This window comes from Scardinius erythrophthalmus (genome assembly GCF_964197995.2).
Source record: "Scardinius erythrophthalmus genome assembly, chromosome: 10".
Taxonomy (NCBI): domain Eukaryota; kingdom Metazoa; phylum Chordata; class Actinopteri; order Cypriniformes; family Leuciscidae; genus Scardinius; species Scardinius erythrophthalmus.
In genome coordinates this window covers 4,063,999-4,084,118 of record NC_138230.1, presented here as the reverse complement: position 1 = coordinate 4,084,118, position 20,120 = coordinate 4,063,999, and the positions used below count along the sequence as shown (strand labels likewise).

At 37.4% G+C, this 20,120-nt stretch overlaps 1 protein-coding gene across 1 annotated transcript in view; it reads left to right on the top strand.

Annotated features, from left to right (window-relative positions):
* Positions 1-20,120, top strand: part of LOC308697127 (uncharacterized protein) — a 377,069-nt gene that overhangs the window by 116,351 nt on the left and 240,598 nt on the right. The gene's annotated exons all lie outside the window — the stretch shown is intronic.

Here is a 20,120-nt window from a genome sequence, read left to right as displayed (position 1 = left end):
GAAATAATATAAAGTTTACATGATTCGTATGAAGTCTGAGCTTATACTATAGTTTATGAACTATTCTAAATCCCTGCAATGCAGTGATCCAGAGGACTGACAGGACAGCTGGTTACCAGCCATGAAACTGTACGTGCATTATTTCATTAAAAAAAGGCAGTAATATCTAATCGCAATCATGATTATGAGTATTATTATTATTTAATAAACAACTATTACAAGAACAATAATTAAAAAATTTAAACAAATCAAAGAATCATCACAATATTTTTAACAGTAAACCCATTTATAATGCAAATCATTTAATCAAAAATGTTGCATTGTCTCTGTATGATTTACAGCTTCTTCTGCATTATTAATAAAGAAAAAGCAAGAAATAGCAAACAACATAATTATTTTATAAATAAAACATTTAAATATATACATATCTCATATATACACATCTCATATATATACACATCTCATATATATATACACATATCTCATATATATACATATCTCATCCAGCATTTTTCACATCAATAGAATTTTCACAGATTTTCAACACAGATCAACTAGTTTTTATAAATACAAAACAGGAAAATTGCATTTAAAGTGTAACTTGATAAAGGTTCAATTCAATATAAAAGAAAAGACAAAAAAAAAAAAAAAAAAAAAATCAAGATATTAATATAGAAATGTAGTTTAGCAGAAAGGTCTAGCAAGAATAATGCACTTTTGATCATAAAAGTCTACAGTTTTTTTTTTTATGTTGTGCTGATTTGAGGTCCAAAATGCTCGGTTCAGGTTATGTAATGCTGTGTGTGTATCATTAGACAAGAAAAGTAAAGCAGCATATAAAGCAGCAGTGTGATTTCTGTAGGGACAAAATAAGAGAATGCAGAGAAAGACATAAAAATGGGAAATTTGATATATAAATGTCGTTTATAGCAGACATGTCCTTCTCTGTCGTGGACGGTAGAGTTACTACTGAAAATAGCATTTATTTGGCACTGGTAGCTGTTGTTTTCTAAAGCTGAGTCCCAATTCAGGTTGTGAACCCCGTTTTGTTTTTAGGCTGTTGAATATAAAAGACGAGCAGTCATCCGTAGACTACACTGTCCCGTTCAACAACGCTCAGTCTGACCTTCGAAGGCATGGCCTCTGAACTGGGACACAGCTGATATGTGCCATTATCTCAGTCCCTCAAAGGTGGAAGATCATCCAAAGGCAAAATGTCAGCAAGATCAGGAGTTTGTTGGAGCAAATTGTATCAGCACCATCTGGATAAAGAAAACATAATTTGCATGAATTCCTGCACTAAATTCCTGCTCATTCAACATTAACATTGATTACATTTAGATGGGAACCAGTAATGTGATTATTTAATTACATGACAAGAGCAAACCTCTTCTCTTCCTTTTAAATGCAGTTTCTTTTATTCACTAAGATTTGAGGTTATTTTTACCACCTTTATTCACATACCACAATGCAAAGCACAAATGATGAGCTCATATACAGTAGGTGTGTTACTTTGATTTGTTCACTGGTTCTTTGGTATCCGGCCTCAGTACTTTATTCATGTTTCCGATGATCAATATACTGCATTATATTCATGTCACGCAACGTTTTCAAATTGATTTTTTTTTCAGCAATTGAAACCGGCATACACCACATGTTTTACTGTGATTTTACTACAGAAAAATTTAAGAACAATATTGATCGAATCTCATTATAAATCACATTAGGATGCATGTAAATTAGGGGTGTAGCGATGCCCTCATGTCACGATGTGATACATATCACCACACTGAACTATTGCGAACGATATTACTGCGATACTCCAAGACATATGGTAAAAGATTAACAAAAAATGTTGTTGATTAAAATGCTAAATTTACTATTTCATTGTGTGTGTAAATGAATAGGCTTGGACTTGTGCTGAAACCCAAAGCACAGGACGAGACGCCAGAATAACAATATTCATGATTCTGAAGATGAAAATACTGAATTATTGTAGATGAATATGCTTGAACTCTGTCAGTGACTAAATATATTTATGATATGATGACCTTTTACAGGTAACATCAGACATCTGGCATTATCAGGACACACACATATTCCCCCAGTGCATTATTATGGTAGTTTAATGTAGTTCTGACACTAAAACTTTTCACACTGTAATTTTTTATTTTGGGTGAATTATACACAATATATATTGTCACTTCCACGATACATATTGTTGCATTTTTGTATTGCGATATACTTGTGACACGATATATTGTTGCACCCCTGATCTAAATGTAGTCATGATTCGAAAAATAAAATAAAGATAACTTGAGTTTTAAATACAAGCAGAAAACTGTTTTATTTTAATCATAACAAAATTAAAGGGTGTTTAGTTCATGTTTACTTACTGCTCCTGTCAGATATGCCCTCTGGACCACAGTCTGTGGAAAACATGCAAGAATTCAGTATGTAAATAGAATTACATTTTTAATATAACTTAGTTCACTCAAATGAAACATCAATCATCATGTTTCACAGAAGAAAGAAAACATTAAAACACGATGAGGATGAGTAAACACTGAAATTATTCAGTTTTGGGTGAACTAATCCTTTAAGCATTGGTTAGATGATTTATGATCTTACCCGGCTGTACATTAGTCTTGTCGTAGAGCATCTGAGGTACTTGCTCCTTATCATCAGTATATATTTGTAGTGAGTACTTTGCGTCCCTCTGGAAACAGCCTGGCACTGAACAGCGTCCTCCATCATACAAACTGGGGAATGGTTTATCCAGAACTGTGTCTGAACGGTGTTCTACAAGAACATGAACGCTCTTGTGTTGCTTTAGCTCAGGTTCTCCATCACAAGACAGAGAACACCGGATACACGTCTGTGGCAGAGGAGCACAGCCTGAGGATATAAACAATGAAATATTGATATACGTTTTCTTAAAATAAATAGTGATATTAAAAACACTGCAGAAATGAAATACTCACTTGCACAGTAAACGATGCATGGCAGTAAAACCAGTGCTTTGGCCCTGAGGAGAATAGAAAGGGGCAGATTATGTGCTAGATCTGTATACCGAGGATGCCTAATTTTCAGCTTGTGTAACTATCATCATCATCCTCCCCCCAGTTGATTTTTTTTTGCCTCTTATTGGATAGGACAGTAGCTAGACAGGAAGTGAGGTGGGAGAGAGAAGGCGGACAGGATCAGTAACGGTCCACAAGCCAGGACTCGAACTCGGGTCAACCGAAGCGCATCGGCGCTACATGTCGACACACTTGCCCACGAGGCTATCGGCGCCAACATCCCCCAGTTGATTGATTATATTAAGAATTGCACATTATTTGTATTACAAGTTCTTAGAGGGATAGTTCACCCAAAAATGAAAATTAGCCCATGATTTACTCTCCCTCAGGTCATCCTATTGTATTTGACATTCTTCTCTCAGATGAACACAATCAGAGTTATATTAATAAATGTCCTGGCTCTTCCAAGCTTTATAATAGCAGTGATCGGCTGTAAATTTATTGATAATTTTTTGTGAGTTATTTTTTAATATCATTTTCATAAATGTTAAAAGTGCATCCATCCATCATTAAAGTGCATCTATCATCATAAAAGTGCATCTATCCATCATAATAAAAGTACATCTGTCCATCATAATAAAAGTGCATCTGTCCATCATAAAAGTGCATCTGTCCATCATCATAAAAGTGCATCTGTCCATCATAATAAAAGTGCATCTGTCCATCATAAAAGTGCATCTGTCCATCATCATAAAAGTGCATCTGTCCATCATAAAAGTGCATCTGTCCATCATCATAAAAGTGCATCTGTCCATCATAAAAGTGCATCTATCCATCATAAAAGTGCATCTATCCATCATAAAAGTGCATCTATCCATCATAAAAGTGCATCTATCCATCATAATAAAAGTGCATCTATCCATCATAAAAGTGCATCTGTCCATCATCATAAAAGTGCATCTATCCATCATAAAAGTGCATCTATCCATCATAAAAGTGCATCTGTCCATCATAAAAGTGCATCTATCCATCATAAAAGTGCATCTGTCCATCATAAAAGTGCATCTGTCCATCATAAAAGTGCATCTGTCCATCATCATAAAAGTGCATCTGTCCATCATAAAAGTGCATCTGTCCATCATCATAAAAGTGCATCTATCCATCATAAAAGTGCATCTGTCCATCATAAAAGTGCATCTGTCCATCATAAAAGTGCATCTATCCATCATAAAAGTGCATCTATCCATCATAAAAGTGCATCTGTCCATCATAATAAAAGTGCATCTGTCCATCATAAAAGTGCATCTGTCCATCATCATAAAAGTGCATCTGTCCATCATAAAAGTGCATCTGTCCATCATCATAAAAGTGCATCTATCCATCATAAAAGTGCATCTGTCCATCATCATAAAAGTGCATCTATCCATCATAAACGTGCATCTATCCATCATAAAAGTGCATCTATCCATCATAAAAGTGCATCTGTCCATCATCATAAAAGTGCATCTATCCATCATAAAAGTGCATCTATCCATCATAAAAGTGCATCTGTCCATCATAAAAGTGCATCTATCCATCATAAAAGTGCATCTGTCCATCATTAAAGTGCATCTATCCATCATAAAAGTGCATCTGTCCATCATAAAAGTGCATCTATCCATGATAAAAGTGCATCTATCCATCATAAAAGTGCATCTGTCCATCATAAAAGTGCATCTATCCATCATAAAAGTGCATCTGTCCATCATAATAAAAGTGCATCTGTCCATCATAAAAGTGCATCTGTCCATCATCATAAAAGTGCATCTATCCATCATGAAAGTGCATCTGTCCATCATCATAAAAGTGCATCTATCCATCATAAACGTGCATCTATCCATCATAAAAGTGCATCTGTCCATCATAAAAGTGCATCTGTCCATCATCATAAAAGTGCATCTGTCCATCATCATAAAAGTGCATCTGTCCATCATAAAAGTGCATCTGTCCATCATCATAAAAGTGCATCTGTCCTATTATGATGGATAGATGCACTTTTATTTTGATTATATATGCCTACATGAGCTTTGCCTATGAACTCATAGGATTAGGACTGAGACTAAAGTTTATGTGAATAAGGCTGCATTTGTAGATCAAAGCAGATTAAATTCATAAATTCATTCATACATTGAGTAAGAACTAGGCTACATCAACACTAACACATTAATAAGGATTCATTTTATTGCTTTGTTTGTGGTTTACAGAGTACAAAGTGATTTATTACATGAAAAAAAAAAAAAATGGATGGGGTCTTCTGGGACAGAAAGGCAGCTTTTCCACCTTTTGACCACAAGATGTCGTTAGTGTGAAACGTGCTGACGAGCTTCGAGTAATGAACCATTTTACGATACAGTCGAGCATCCAGTGTTTTCTGTGTTGATGAACACGGTTTCTGAATTCAGAAGCTCAGACTAGTGTTCAACTCTTACACTTCTGCAGGATCTCTCTATGACAGTAATAGTAGGAGTAACATCATGCTAGTGTGAGCTTCTGAATGTGTGTAGAACTGAGCTGGACGATATAGCGGACATATTTATGAATCAACTAAATTAATTACTTACATGGTAAAAGTTCTTCTTCAGGCTTCATCAAAAATCACACAGCTCGTGGTGTCAGGGAGAACCATAGACTGTAAAAAAGGGGAGAACTCAGTCATGCATTATATAGGCCTACTACCAGCAGTAGCTATTCCATTAGGACAGACTACTCATTCATTAGATTGTTCTCATTTAAGATGGCACTCATTAATTAGATACTTATTCATATTAGTGTAGCCCAGCTAGGGTTATTTATTATCTCCTAAATGCATAATTTCCTAAATGTAAATGTTTCTGACCTTCAATGGTTAAACTGTCATAAACGTTATGTGGTTATATATTTGTACAGCATTTCACTTGTATGCTACTAATGTTATACAGATTACGATAAAGTATATGTGAGGTATACTCTCTCAACATGTGGGTTTGATCAGCATGTATGTTTTTTATTGGTGATTGGACATTGGTTTACTTGCTCCCCCCATGTGCGGGTATTGATCATTCTGATTGGTAGAGGGAGGAAGAAAGAGAGAGAGAGAGAGAGAGAGAGAGAGAGAGAGAGAGAGAGAGAGATGTACTATTAGGTCTACAGTGGATAGAACAAAGAAATAAAAACAATGTAGTAATTGCATCTGTTTATCTGCTCTCATAAGTATTGGATCTGGGAAATCATGTAGACTTGACATATTAAATGAAATATATCAAATTATCTTTAGATTACATAATATGATAAGAATGTATCATTTGTCTGGGTTCTTGCGCATGTAGGTGTGAAAGGAAACGAAGAGGTAGATATTTTAGCAAAACAATCTCTCAAATCTCAAACGATAGATATTCAGATTAAATTAAGTAAAGCTGAAGCCAAGACTATCATAAAGGTACATGCACAAAATATATGGCAGGAATACTGGGATATTAATGCTACAGGAAGACAGTTTTATAATATTCAAAGCAAAGTCGGTGAAGGAAGAGAAATGAGTTATTACTCGTCTCAGAATAGGGCATTCAGGACTCAATAAAACTCTGCATTTAATAGGTAAACACATAAATGGTTTTATGTACACATTGTAATCAACCTGAAACAGTAAAACATGTAACAATAGAATGTCATGCATATGAAAATTAGAGAATAATATTAAAATAAGTATTTGAAAAATATAAAATTAAATTTACTTTGGAAAATATACTTGGGAAAGCACTCAGGGAAACACGCGTAAAGTTAATTTCATATCTAAACGAAATAGGTATACTAGAATGAATATAAAGATAATAAAATAGGATTTTTTTTTTTTTTTTTTTTTGTGTGTTTTTTTTTGTTTGTTTTGTTATCTTTCTCAGTTAAACCCCATCTCTGCAATAATAATGAATAAAGGCTGGTTTAAAGCACTTCTTGCTGCCTCTATGTATTAGTGCTCATGGGTAGCCTAAATGGGTTCCATCCAGACCTTAACATTTAGTTTTTTACTGTTATATGTCAACAAGATTCAACAGTTTCTCCTGGTTGTACCCAATGTTTAGATCTGTTGTGGTATTTATGCAAATTAGCACATCTGTAATTAGATTATGCACCGTTTGTCCATGTTAACAAACAATTTAAAAAAACTTGTAATACATTTTTTGTTTGTCTTGATATAAGTAATCAACTCAGTAATTTTCATGGTGATATCTAAAGGTTACATTTTTTACCCTATTCATGTGAGAAAAAGAATGAATAGGCGATATTTGGGTCTTTTTCTGAACTTTCCCCTAATGGGATTCTTCTGGGCTTTTTTTCCCCTTACTCAGGACATATTGAGGATACAAAATCAGTTGAGTTTGCTTCTGTTGCAATTTGTTCACGGTTAACCCCCATTTTGGCTTAAAACGCCTGGACTATAAGGATGCACCCCCATTCCCAAAAGTGCCACCAGTTAAAGCCAACAGACTGTACATATGTGCCAACAAACCAGGAACAGCTGCATCTCCACTCACTGTCTGTGACTTTGTTGCAGTCACACCTCATTGAGGAAGCAACCAGATGTCAAAGTGCAGCACCTGAGTGGCATTCACTGAGGAAAGAGAGGGTGACTGCTTCAAATTTTAGGGAGGTTAGCCATGTTAGAGGTCCAAATGCTGCAGAAAACCTAGCTGAGAGGATCATTCGAGGGACATGACAAACAACACACATGAAGAGGGGACTGGATATGGAGGCAGGTGCCTTAAAGGACTATGCAACTCTTAAAAATCTGAACTTGAGGAAATGTGGATGTGTCAGGGTGCGTCACCTGATGAGCTGGTATATGACCCGCTAGAGACCATCATTCGGCTTTGTTGAGATGAAATGCCCAAATGCACTAAGCTACATTGACTGCAGGTTCCTCAGAGTTGATCATGGAACATATAAATGAAAGGAAAGCCATGCTTATTATTGGCAAGTGCAGGGTTAGGGTTAGTGACTTTGTTGTCTGTGCCCATGATGACATTGACATGTTTGTGCAGCGCATTTACAGAGACACTTCTGTGTTAAGCTCCCTGAAACAGAGGTGTGATTTGTTTTTCTTTACTGCCAAAATACCTCTCTATGTGTAACCAAACTAAAGAGGCACAGTGCTGAGGAAATGAGGAAATGACCTGATGCATGATTTTACAAACATGTTATTTTATTTTGTCTTGTCATGTCATCAAAATGTCATTAAAATATTTGTTTCACAATTCTATATTTGTTGACAATTTAATTTCAAATCAAATTTCAAATTATGTACAGTGAATAAGGACTCATTCTAAGGTTAAAACCAAAATGATTAAAAAACATTTAGAGATTTTATGTTACATTTCTGCCTGTCTAATTCTGCTTCTTCAGCATTAGCAATTGCTTGCCCAGGCTTTAACTAAGGGCTCGTTTCGGTAGTTAACCAAGAGGCAGGCGACTGTGTACAGTTGGTTGATGCTTCCTGTGAGAGAAAGAGGTATTGCTGTACTGAATATCTTGAGCTCCTTCACCCTTCGAATGGGGCGCTCAACATGGACTCTGAGTCTTGCAGTAGACTGTGTTTTCCTGACCTCTGGCCCAGACAGTTGTGCTCTCTTTGACAGGAAGGTAGGTATGTGGACTTTGCAGGGCACACAGTCTTCCACAAGGAAACCCTTATCCACCATTACAGCCATTGTTGGTTTTAGAAGAGACACAATACCAGACTGCTTTAGGATCTCTCTATCACTGATGGATCCTTCAGAGAGATGACACGAAGGTTACAGCACCGTGAGGAGGCATCCCAATCAACCCTTTGAAAGTGCAGTGAGATTTGTAGTTGGAGAATACCTCGCTCTGGAGGAGAAGAGAGTGTGGTGGTGTTTGGCAGCGCAGTTCAGTACAGTCCAAAATCGCTTGTGTATCTGAGTAAGACTGAAAAACATCTGGCATGTGAGCTTTGACAGTCTCCTCATCCATCCAAATGCCAACAGCTCCAAGCACAGTGTAGAGAAAGTTGGCCCATGTGTTGATAATGCAGCTTACAGTTGATTGGTGGATTCTGAATCTGTGGGCCAGGGGCCTCATGTACAAAGACTTGCGTTGAATTCATACTAAAACATTGCGTACGGACAAAGCTGTAAATGTGCGTACGCACAAAAAAAAATAGATGTATGAATCTCTGCGTACGAAGGATCCCACGCATATTCTCTTTGTACATCCCAATTAATGTAAAATTGAGCGCACATGCACGAGCACAACGCCCCACCCAGTCTCCTCCCTTAATTAAATCAATTAAAAAAAAAAAAATGAGCGGGAGAGTTTGGCATCATCCTGGGCCAGAAAATCATTGTGGTCCCTAAAAACTCGTTCTCTTCGGATTCTGCCAGTAGCAATGTCCTCTAATAAGGCCAAAGCTGCCATTGCCATAGACTAAGGGTTGTATCAATTTGCATATGCTTTTATATGTTCTTACTTAATTGCATAATTGATAGAATATTCCCATAAGGCTTGTGTGACAATATATGTCAATTATTTCATAAATTGCAAATTAATAGCAACGCTTCCCACAGGTGGTGCTGCGATAGACTTGTAGAACAATTCGTTGTGTAATGTTTGCCACTTCACTTCATTGCCTGTAAGAGTCGCCAACGGACAAAAACAATGAGAAATGTACGTACGCCAGTCATGAAATTGGCGTGGAGGAACGCACATTCTCGCGTTATTTCACTGTTAGTACATCCGACTGTGAGCGTGAAAGCTGGCGTACACAAGATTGATACATGAGGCCCCAGGTCCGGGTTTGTTGCGGAACGGCTGCGGCCATGACTGACAGCTGAAGTCACGAGGACCCACGAGATCTCGCAAATTCATGTATGATCACGCGCTATAACAGGATGTAGTTTCCATGAACAGAACCACAAAAACAGCAACAGTTTAAATGATTTGGTGATGTTGTACTTCCAGAATCAGCATCTCCTCATATGGTGTCAACAGGGTGAACTGGTGTCTGAAAACATCTAACCTGTTGACTTCAGCCGCTGGTGGAAATTACTATTTAGTCGGATCTCTAAAACTTCAATCAGTGTGCTCCTTTGCTCCACCTGGATTTCAGTCCATTTACTATCCTGGGCTGCGTTTCCCGAAACCTTCTTAACGCTACGTCGTTCTTAAGTTATAGCCTACCTTAAGCTGTACCTTATCGTTAATATGTGTTTACTGAAGTACACCTTCTGTGAGTCATATGTTCGTAAGGTTGGTCTGGACCACTCTTATCATTATCTTATCACTGTTGACAGTCTATAGGAATATAATTCTGAAGTTAATACACCCAGTGCAACAGGCTAATTCAAGTGTTTTCATGCTAAGAATAACATTGTTACACTGATTGTTGTTTGCTTTTTAAATATATTATCCAAATGTACATCAGCTGGCAAACAAGAAGACATTCAAAATTCACAGTTTAGAAATCCTTTTGAAATCCTTTTTGATCACTGCCGCGCACCGTACGTACAATGTACACTTTTATTACTGAATGCTGGAAAGTATTTACAAGAACAATATTTCATCACAGCTCCACCTCAGAGAACAAAAATGGGAAAGAGAAGAAAGCAAGGTCGTTATTGTGGCAGCAATATATCATACAATTTTAAAATATGTAGGCTATGCTTATTATAGGCTAATACTCAGAGCGAGACAGAAACCTCTTTCAAATGGAAACATGCTAACAATGGGAATTTGCATTTATCACGGTCTCCAGAGTTTAGACCTCTTGAGGACAGGGTTTGCCTGGAAGGCCCATCCTCTGTTAGCAAGATATCTCTAAACTATTAAAAACTTCATTACCTTTTGGTTTTACTTCTTTGAGGATGAGTCTCAGTCACTGTACAAATGTTGGCTAGTAGAAGCTGATTTAGCCGGTTGATAACAGACCCACTACAGAGCGTCCAGTGAGAGACTTTTACCAGATATGATCAGGTATTGGGGAATAACCCATTTATAGTCACCATAACTCAGTACACTGAATACATTTGACTTTGCAAGTGTGTGTGGTTTTCTATAAATAAAGATATAAGAAAAATAGATAAGTACAAATAACAATAACAAATAACAGTAGTCACAATAAACATAGTAACAGTAATCTCCACAATGAATATTAAATTACAATGATTAATACAGTACAATAGGAACAAATTTGCCATTATATGGAAAACTGCACTAGTGCGCATGCGCCCAAAGAGTGCTTTAGCTCTAGAAGTGAGCGATATATATATATATATTAAATAGACCATATAATGACTAAAAGGCACATAGATTATGTCTTCTAAATATAACAATGAAATACGTGAGGAAAGTGTAAATATACACACAGACATCTTTACGGGTTAGTTCGTATTGTCACTCGCATACATTAACTTTTACACATGCTTTTCTAGACACTAAAAAAGACGCTTTACAGTGAGACATTTCAAATGATACCAAACATATGAACAGTGTTGTACGATCCCAGCAGGGGCGATCCCAGGATTTTATAAATGGGGGGGCACAGGGGGGACCAAGAACCAGTCGTTTTTTGTTTTGTTTTTTTTATAGCTTTTGGTGGCCTTCTATTCTTCTCAGTGAGCAAGAGTGAGAGTCCCTCCTTATTGTTATTGTAAATGTTTTCATGCAGTCATGGTGTTGTTTTCCTTGTGTTTTCCTCTCAGGGTTGTGTTTGCAGTGGGAAATCAGGATGCGACTGTCAAGGAATTAAAGGACAAAAGGTAACAGAACCTGTAAACATGCATACAATCATATCCACACAACAGATGACAATGTAATATTATGTCACAAAACATATTGCTAAGTGATTGCCATTATTTTTATAGTGTGTTCAAAACATCAGCAGAGCTAGTGAGAAATTATCTGGAGTTCATCAAGTTTTACATCCAAGGATGTTCATATTTATACTGAATGTAAATGCTGCCCCCTTCTGCTTTCTTATTTACTCTCCTTATTGGTGCTGAAGCTTCCGTATTTGCCACTTAAAGTGGGGGGGGGGGGGGTACAATGGTGTTTCATGTATTCAGAGTTGTTTACAGTGTTAAAGAGATGGATTCTCATGCTAAACATGGGCAAAGTTTAAAAAAAATATTTTGGACGAATAACGGAGAATTTCTGTGCTGAAAATCGTACTTCCGGGTTGGTACAAGTTTCGGCTGTTTTTTTCCGATCGTTGATCTAATGACATAGATGAGAGTGGAACTCCTTATATGAGCATTTCTCTCGGAAAAGCTCGCCCGCGCGCACGTCGACCAGAGGAGAGCTAGACCGCGCACATCAACGTGCTTCAACAGGAAATCATCGGCAGCCAGCGCTGCATAGGATTTGTTCAAGAATGTCTCCAAAAAAGTGTGTATCCAGAATTCCACTGGAGGTGATCGCGGGCAAGTGCATACTGAATGGGAGTCTATGGGGCTAGACGGCTAAATGTGTCTCTTTCACCCGATCGCGGGCGAGTGCAGAATGAATGCTAGCGTGTTATGGGCAACAACAACTCAACCTGTAAGAAATCGAAAGGACACAAGTACTCGTTCATTCAACTTTCGACCTATAACCCATGTTGAACTTGCAAAACCTACAATCAAATCTGAGATTTCTCAACGGCAATCGGGTGAAAGAGACACATTTAGCCGTCTAGCCCCATAGACTCCCATTCATTCTGCACTCATGGCGATCGCCCCCAGTGGAGCTCTGGTGGAACTACAACCAAAATTCGGTACAATAGGACTTAATAGGGAGTGTGCAGGCTCTCCGTAGACGGGCTCTAATGATTCCCAGTTGATCCGTAACACCGGCATCAGGGAGCCGCTATCAATTATGCGGGAGACTCCCAGAACTTCTGGGAGACTTGGGATGTCTGCTATAGAGATATTAAAAACTAGAAACTACTATTTAGTTCCCTTAACTGCTTTTGAATTGGAACCGGTATCGTTCAACATCGCAGCACACGAAGCTACAGGCCTCACTGTTAATATCTAATCACATTAACCCTGTCAGGACCAGACAAAGATACCTACTCACATGTAACCGACTGTTCGAGTTCCAGTGTGATGGCATCGCGTCTGAGGATCGACGTCTGAGGATATCTGCACCCTCCTTCCATTAAGTGGACTTTCTCTGGAATACTTGTTGGGACTTGTTAAGACTGAGTACTCTTATTAACACCACTTCATTACCTTATCTCAACATCATTGTGGCTTTTGAATCAAAGCAGGTTGTTTTATCGTTTGGTTATTTTGCGTAGGCCTACGCTGTTTTATTGTGACATATTTACATTCTGTTGACATTGTGAGAAAATAATTCATTCTTTTATTTGACCAATTAATACATTGAGTGAATTTGACTCGTGACTCTGGCTTTTTTACTCCTCTCCTAGTTACTGGACATTAATGGTGTAAATAATCCTCTAAAGTGATTTAGAACCATAATAGCAACCAGTGCATACTACAGCCTTCACTACACTGGGGTGCGTTTCCCGAAAGCATCGTTGGCCAACTATGGTCGCAAGTTCATCGCAATGTCCATTGAACTCTATTGGTAACGAGGGAACTTGCACCCCTGGCCATGGTCTTGGCTAAGCTAAAAATACATGACCCGGCAGCGCCAGGGTTGAAACATCCCCATGTCCTCCAGTAAAATGTAAAACATAAAAATGACAATAACCAATTCTGGCTCAATAGCGGTTTACTCAATTATATCAAATTAATTATCAGGATGGCAGCTGTCCTCTTGCGCAGTTGCTTGACGCTAAAGTGGTGATCAGGAACACCTGCTTACGCAATTAGGAGATCCTACGAGGGCTACATGGTTCAGCCTTCGAAGGACGCAGCATTCACATTGGGACACAACTACTTCTAGAACCTTAAAAGGAAATCAGCCATCTTGGTTCAGTTTACTGGAGTTCAAGGACATGAAAAGGTTAAGATTAGAACCTGACTTCAGTGGGAAACAACAGGAGTAGAGCTAAAGACAACAAGCCCAGAGTTGACAACACCTTTGACCCAAAGCGTGATCATCTGCTGTATATATATGCCTCTTAACAGTGTTGGGAAAGTTCACTTTCTACATGAACTAGTTCAAAGTTCAGTTCACAAATTTTAAAATGAACTAGTTCAGTTCATAGTTCATATACTCAAAATTTTGAACTAAGTTCACTGTTCCAAAAATGAACTAGTTCGTTCTTTTTTTCCATGTTGCTGCAAGATATTATTTTTCAAAATTATTGCCACAGCCAACATAGAAGAACCACAGACAATTATTTTATCAGTTTTAACACTAAAGCTATGCGTCAGATTTTTCCCATCCTCACTGACCTTGTCATAAAACTTGTTTAAATGATCATACGACGCCTCCTTGCTGCTTTTTGTTTTGATTTGATTTGTAACGTAAGTGATGAGTCGTTCATGAACAATCCATACATTGCATCTGTCACGTGACAAATGAACGAAAGACTCGAGGTAAAGTAATTATATGTTCCCTGTAAACGATTTTTGACTGCATTATAATGATTTCTTAATTCAGAATATGATCAAGATGGCGTAGGTGGATGTGTTCGGGGAATTTGCCAGTTAATAGTATAACATTAAAAGCCCCTTAAATGAACGAAATGATTCGAAAAAACATTTGTTCATTTTGATGAACGAGATCGAACAAGAGAGTCTACACTGGTGGCTGGTGTTGCCAGATTGGGTGTTTTTTTCCGCTACATATTAAGGCCGGTTTTAGGTGGGTTTTCGCCTGGAAGAGGTTCTATTGAAATCTGGCATCCTATTGAACGAAGTGTTAAACTGAGAGAGCGTGGCGTTCACAGACACCAGAATGAACGAGTACACAGTAATGTTCATCAGGCAGTAATACGGTACGTTCAGTTCACGTTCGCCCAAAATATGAACGAGTTCATGAACTATCGTTCAATGAACGCGTTCAGGCACAACACTGCCTCTTAACTCGTTGATTGGGTTGATTAACTGAATGTGCTCCACACGTGTTTAATTAGGTTTGATTATCTTAATTATGTTAATGTGCTCCTCCCGAACTTTGTTAATAAAATATAATTTCTTAATATGCCAAATATGGTAGGGGTTGATCTTTGAGTACTTTGGTTAATGATTCTTGTGTATAAATAGGAGGCTTCTTCCTTATGGTATTATAGTGTCTCTGCTTTATCATTTTCTGCAGATAGTCTATCTAAAAACTAATATAATTCTCAGTATTCAGACCAGTGCTGTAGCAATGCATCACTTCTTTTCCATGATGTTTTCACTGCTAGCCGTCAGAGGTGTGGACTCGAGTCATGTGACTTGGACTCGAGTCAGACTCGAGTCATGAATTTGATGACTTCAGACTCGACTCGACAAAATGTACAAAGACTTGCAACTCGACTTGGACTTTAACATCAATGACTCGTGACTTCACTTGGACTTGCGCCTTTTGACTCGAGAAGACTTGCTACTTCCCATGAAAACTGGGGAAAAAATGTTCACACGGCCGCGCTGCTCTCAGTTTATCTGCATCTGTGAAAAAATGTGCACCACCTGTATGCATGCAGAGAGCACGCGCGCTGCCTGCACGACATCCAATCACTGTATTCCCACGTTGTTTTGATTTGACAGCATCTAAGCAGGCACATTGCAAGACAACCAATGAAGAAAAAGGGAAGTGAACGTCGTGGGGAGAGGACGGAAGTTTTTGGACGGAGCGAAGGCAGATTGCAACCGAACTGTATTGTGAGTGTAACGATGGGAGATAGTTCAGATGGTAGCGATAATTATGGGAGGATTTCAGATATGGAGATTAACCAAACAAAAAAGGCAAGGAAAAAATCTTGGTCTGAAGCGAGTAGTGGAGGAGAGAGTAGACAAGTTAACAAAAAGATTAAAGCTAAATCTAAGGGGAACAGTAGTCCTGACGTAGATGATAAGCAGGAAGAGTGGAAAGTTATTATCACGCTCAGTAATGAAAAAGGTCACTTTCACCCAGTTCAAGTGACCAAAGCAATTGAGAAGGATATGGGGAAAATTAAATATGCTAAACTACTGAATAACAGAAGAATTCTAATTTCAGCAGTAAATAAGAAGCAGCAGCAAATGATTTTGAAAATGAGTAATCTTGGTGGTGGAAAGATTAAAGTGCATGTACCGGGAATGGCAGCGAACCTAAGAGGAGTGATCTCAAATGTTCCACTGGAAATGTCTGTGGACGAGGTAAAGAGTGAGATTAAAGGTGGGAAAGTATTAGAGGTGAAAAGGCTCCAAAGCAATAAAAGTGGTGTTAAATCAGACAGTCTATCTGTACTGCTTGTTTTTGAAAAATCCTTACCTTATGAAGTTCAAATAGGATGGATCAATTACAAAGTTAGGGAGTATATTCCCCAACCGTTGAGATGCTTTAAGTGCCAGAGAATGGGACACACAGTACAACAATGTAAATGGAGACAAAGATGTGCGAAATGTGGAGGAGACCATGAATATGGAAAATGTAATAAGGATACCAAGCTAAAATGCTGCAACTGCGGAGGTGAGCATAGTGCTGCATATGCTGGATGTGTGGTCCAGAAACAAGCTAAAGAAGTACAAAGGTACAAGGTTGTGAATAAGATGTCATATGCAGAGGCTATAAAAAGCATAGGCAACTATGAAACAAAGAAAAACAGTCAAATAGAGAGTCATGAAAACCTGAATGAAAATGTAATACATGGAGCAGTAGGCCTACCCCAGAGGTTAAACAAAAAGAGATGTCAGCCAGGAAAAGTAGACCCAATACCCGTTGCCATACAGCAACCATGTAAACATAAGTGTATAGTGGAGGAGAACACCTTGATGGTAGAAAAAAAGAGCTTTGTAGCTTTTATATGTAAAGTTGTGAATGTAGCCACACGACAAGAAAGGAAAAGTGACAGGATCAAGACAGTGGTAGAAGCTGCAGAGGAATTCTTGGGTATCAAAGATCTAAAAGCAGAAGATATACATGGCATGCTAAGCACTAATAATGATGGAGGGTCTCAGAGTATTACTTAAAATTATTATGGTATTCCATCTATTACAATGGAATGCTAGGAGTCTGACTGCAAATGGACAAGAATTTAAGAAGTTTATAGTAGAGTCTGAAGTCAAACCTGATACTATTTGCATTCAAGAGACCTGGCTAAGGCCTCACCTTGATTTTATTATTCCTGGTTATGAGTCTGTTAGGTTTGATAGAGGTGGTAATCAGGGTGGAGGATGTGCAACATTTGTAAGGAATGGGATACCATTTAGAAGAATAGAAACTACAACAGAAATAGAATGTGTAATTATTGAAATATATAAATCAGATGGACACTTAGTAGTAATTAACTTATATAACCCTTGTAAATCATTAAACCTAGAAACCTTAGAGGGAATAATAAGTAGACAAGGAAACCGGAAAGAAATATGGTGTGGAGACTTCAATGCACATAATAGTCTTTGGGGAAGTAAGCATACAGATAGTAATGGAGAAGCAGTGGAAGAACTGATGGATGTTAGGCAATTAGTTTGTTTAAATAATGGGAATGGCACAAGAATTGATATACGTTCTAACACATTGTCTTGTATTGATCTCACTATGGTTTCTAATAAAATGTCAAACTCTTGTGAATGGAAGGTTAAAGAAAGTACAAGTATTGGAAGTGATCATTTTCCAATATTTTGCTCTATAAATATTGAAATAGATCTCCAAGAAAGGCCTAATCATAAGAAATGGGAGTTTGAAAAAGCTGATTGGGAAAAATTTAAAGAAATATGTTGTATTTCAGCTGAGACAATCTCAATGCAGGGTGATATTGAGGAATGTGCATCTGAGGTTACACATTTAATAATGAATGCAGCATTAAAAAGTATACCATTTAAGTCAGTTGGTGGGAAAAGGAAAATGGTCCCATGGTGGAATGGTACATGTACAAAAGCTATTAAAGAACGAAATAGGGCAATGAGAATGCTAAGAAGTAATTTAAACCAAGATAATTTAATTGATTATCAGAGGAAAAAGGCTCAGGCACGAAGAATAATTAAGAATAGTAAACAAAATGCATGGAAGAACTATTGTTCTACTATAGGGAAGGAAGTTAAAATAGGAGAGGTGTGGTCAATGCTGAAGAAAATGAGTGGGAAAAAAGTGTATACTAAAATACCTGTATTAGAGGATGATGGAATACTGGCAATAACGGATAAAGAAAAGGCAAATGCATTGGGAAAGAAGTTTGCCAGTGTTCATAGTGGGGATCATTTAGATGATATACATAGATTACATAAAGAGAAGGTTCTTAAAGAAAACAGAGATGTGTTTATTAAAAAAGATTGTGAGGAATGTACTATGGATGCAGAAATAAACTTAAATGAACTAGTGATAGTATTAAATGATATTAAGAATACTGCTACAGGAGAAGATCAACTGAGCTACATCATGTTCCAGAAAATACCTGTGAAAGTATTGCAGATAATATTACATTTATTTAATAAGATATGGGAAGAAGGTAAAATGCCAAAAAGCTGGAAGAGAGCGTTAATATTGCCATTTAATAAACCTGGGAAAGACCCAAATAATGCTGGTAATTATAGACCCATTGCCCTTACGTCACATCTCTGCAAGTGGATGGAGAAGATACTAGTTAGAAGACTTAACTACACCCTCGAATATAGAGGATTATTCGCACCATATCAAAGTGGATTCAGGAAAGGGCGTTCCACTATGGATGCTGTTGTGAAAGTAAGTAATGAGATAGAGAAAACTTTTAAAATGAAAGAAATAATGAGTATTGTGTTCTTTGATATTGAAAAAGCTTATGATTCCATGTGGAGGGAAGGGCTGTTAATTAAAATGAAGAAAATGGGAATTAGAGGTAGGTTTTATAACTGGGTTTTAGACTTTCTATCAGAAAGAAGATTTAGAGTTAGAGTGGGATCAGAAATTTCTGAGGAATTTGAAATTGTTAATGGAATTCCACAAGGTAGTGTTATTAGTCCAGTTTTATTTAATGTTATGATCAATGATATTTTTATGAATTTGGACAGAAGGATTGGATCAGCTTTGTATGCAGATGATGGGGCCATCTGGGCAAGAGGACGAGATCCTTTAAGGGTAAGAAATAAAATCAAGGAAGCAATAGGAAAGGTAGAACAATGGTCGTATAGCTGGGGCTTTAAGCTTTCTCCAAGTAAGTCTTGTCATATGATATTTACAAGGAAGAAAGGGATAGAAAAACAGAGCCTACAGTTATATGGACATAATATGGAAACAGTAGATCATTTTAAATATCTTGGTATGTGGTTAGACCAAAAGGGAACATGGAAAATACACATTGAAAAGATGGAATCAAAATGCAAGAAAGTTATTAATTTAATGAGAGCAGTAGTGGGGAAAGACTGGGGAGCAAATAAACAATCACTAATATATATTTATAGGGCTTTAATGAGGTCAACAATAGATTATGGATGTTATGTATATGGAGCAGCAGCTAAAACACATTTACTGAAGCTGGATAAAATTAGTAACAAAGCATTGAGGATATGTGCGGGTGTAATGAGATCAACACCAATTAAAGCAATACAGGTTGAGTTAGGAGAAGTGCCGTCAGATCTGAGAAGAGATAAGCTCATGCTTACATATTGGAGTCGCTTAAGTGGATGTGGATATGAAAATCATGCAAAAAGTATTATTCAAGAATGTTGGGAGTATAGGTCTTTTAAAGGTAATGGCTTTGGATGGGCAACAAAAACGAAATCAGAGGAATATAGTGTGAAAAATATCTGGTTTAATTCACCTACACCTATTAGTAATATCCCTATATGGTTATTTACTAAAACTGAGATAGACTTAAATATTTTGGAACTAAAAAATGAATGGGAAGAGAGTAGGAAAGGACACCTGGCAAGTCAATATATAAGGAATAAATATTATAGTTACTTAGAAATGTATACAGATGGATCTAAGGATGAGAAGGACAATGTAGGAATAGGAATATATATACCAACAATGAACATAAGTATTGGAAAAAGATTACCTGATCAGGCTTCA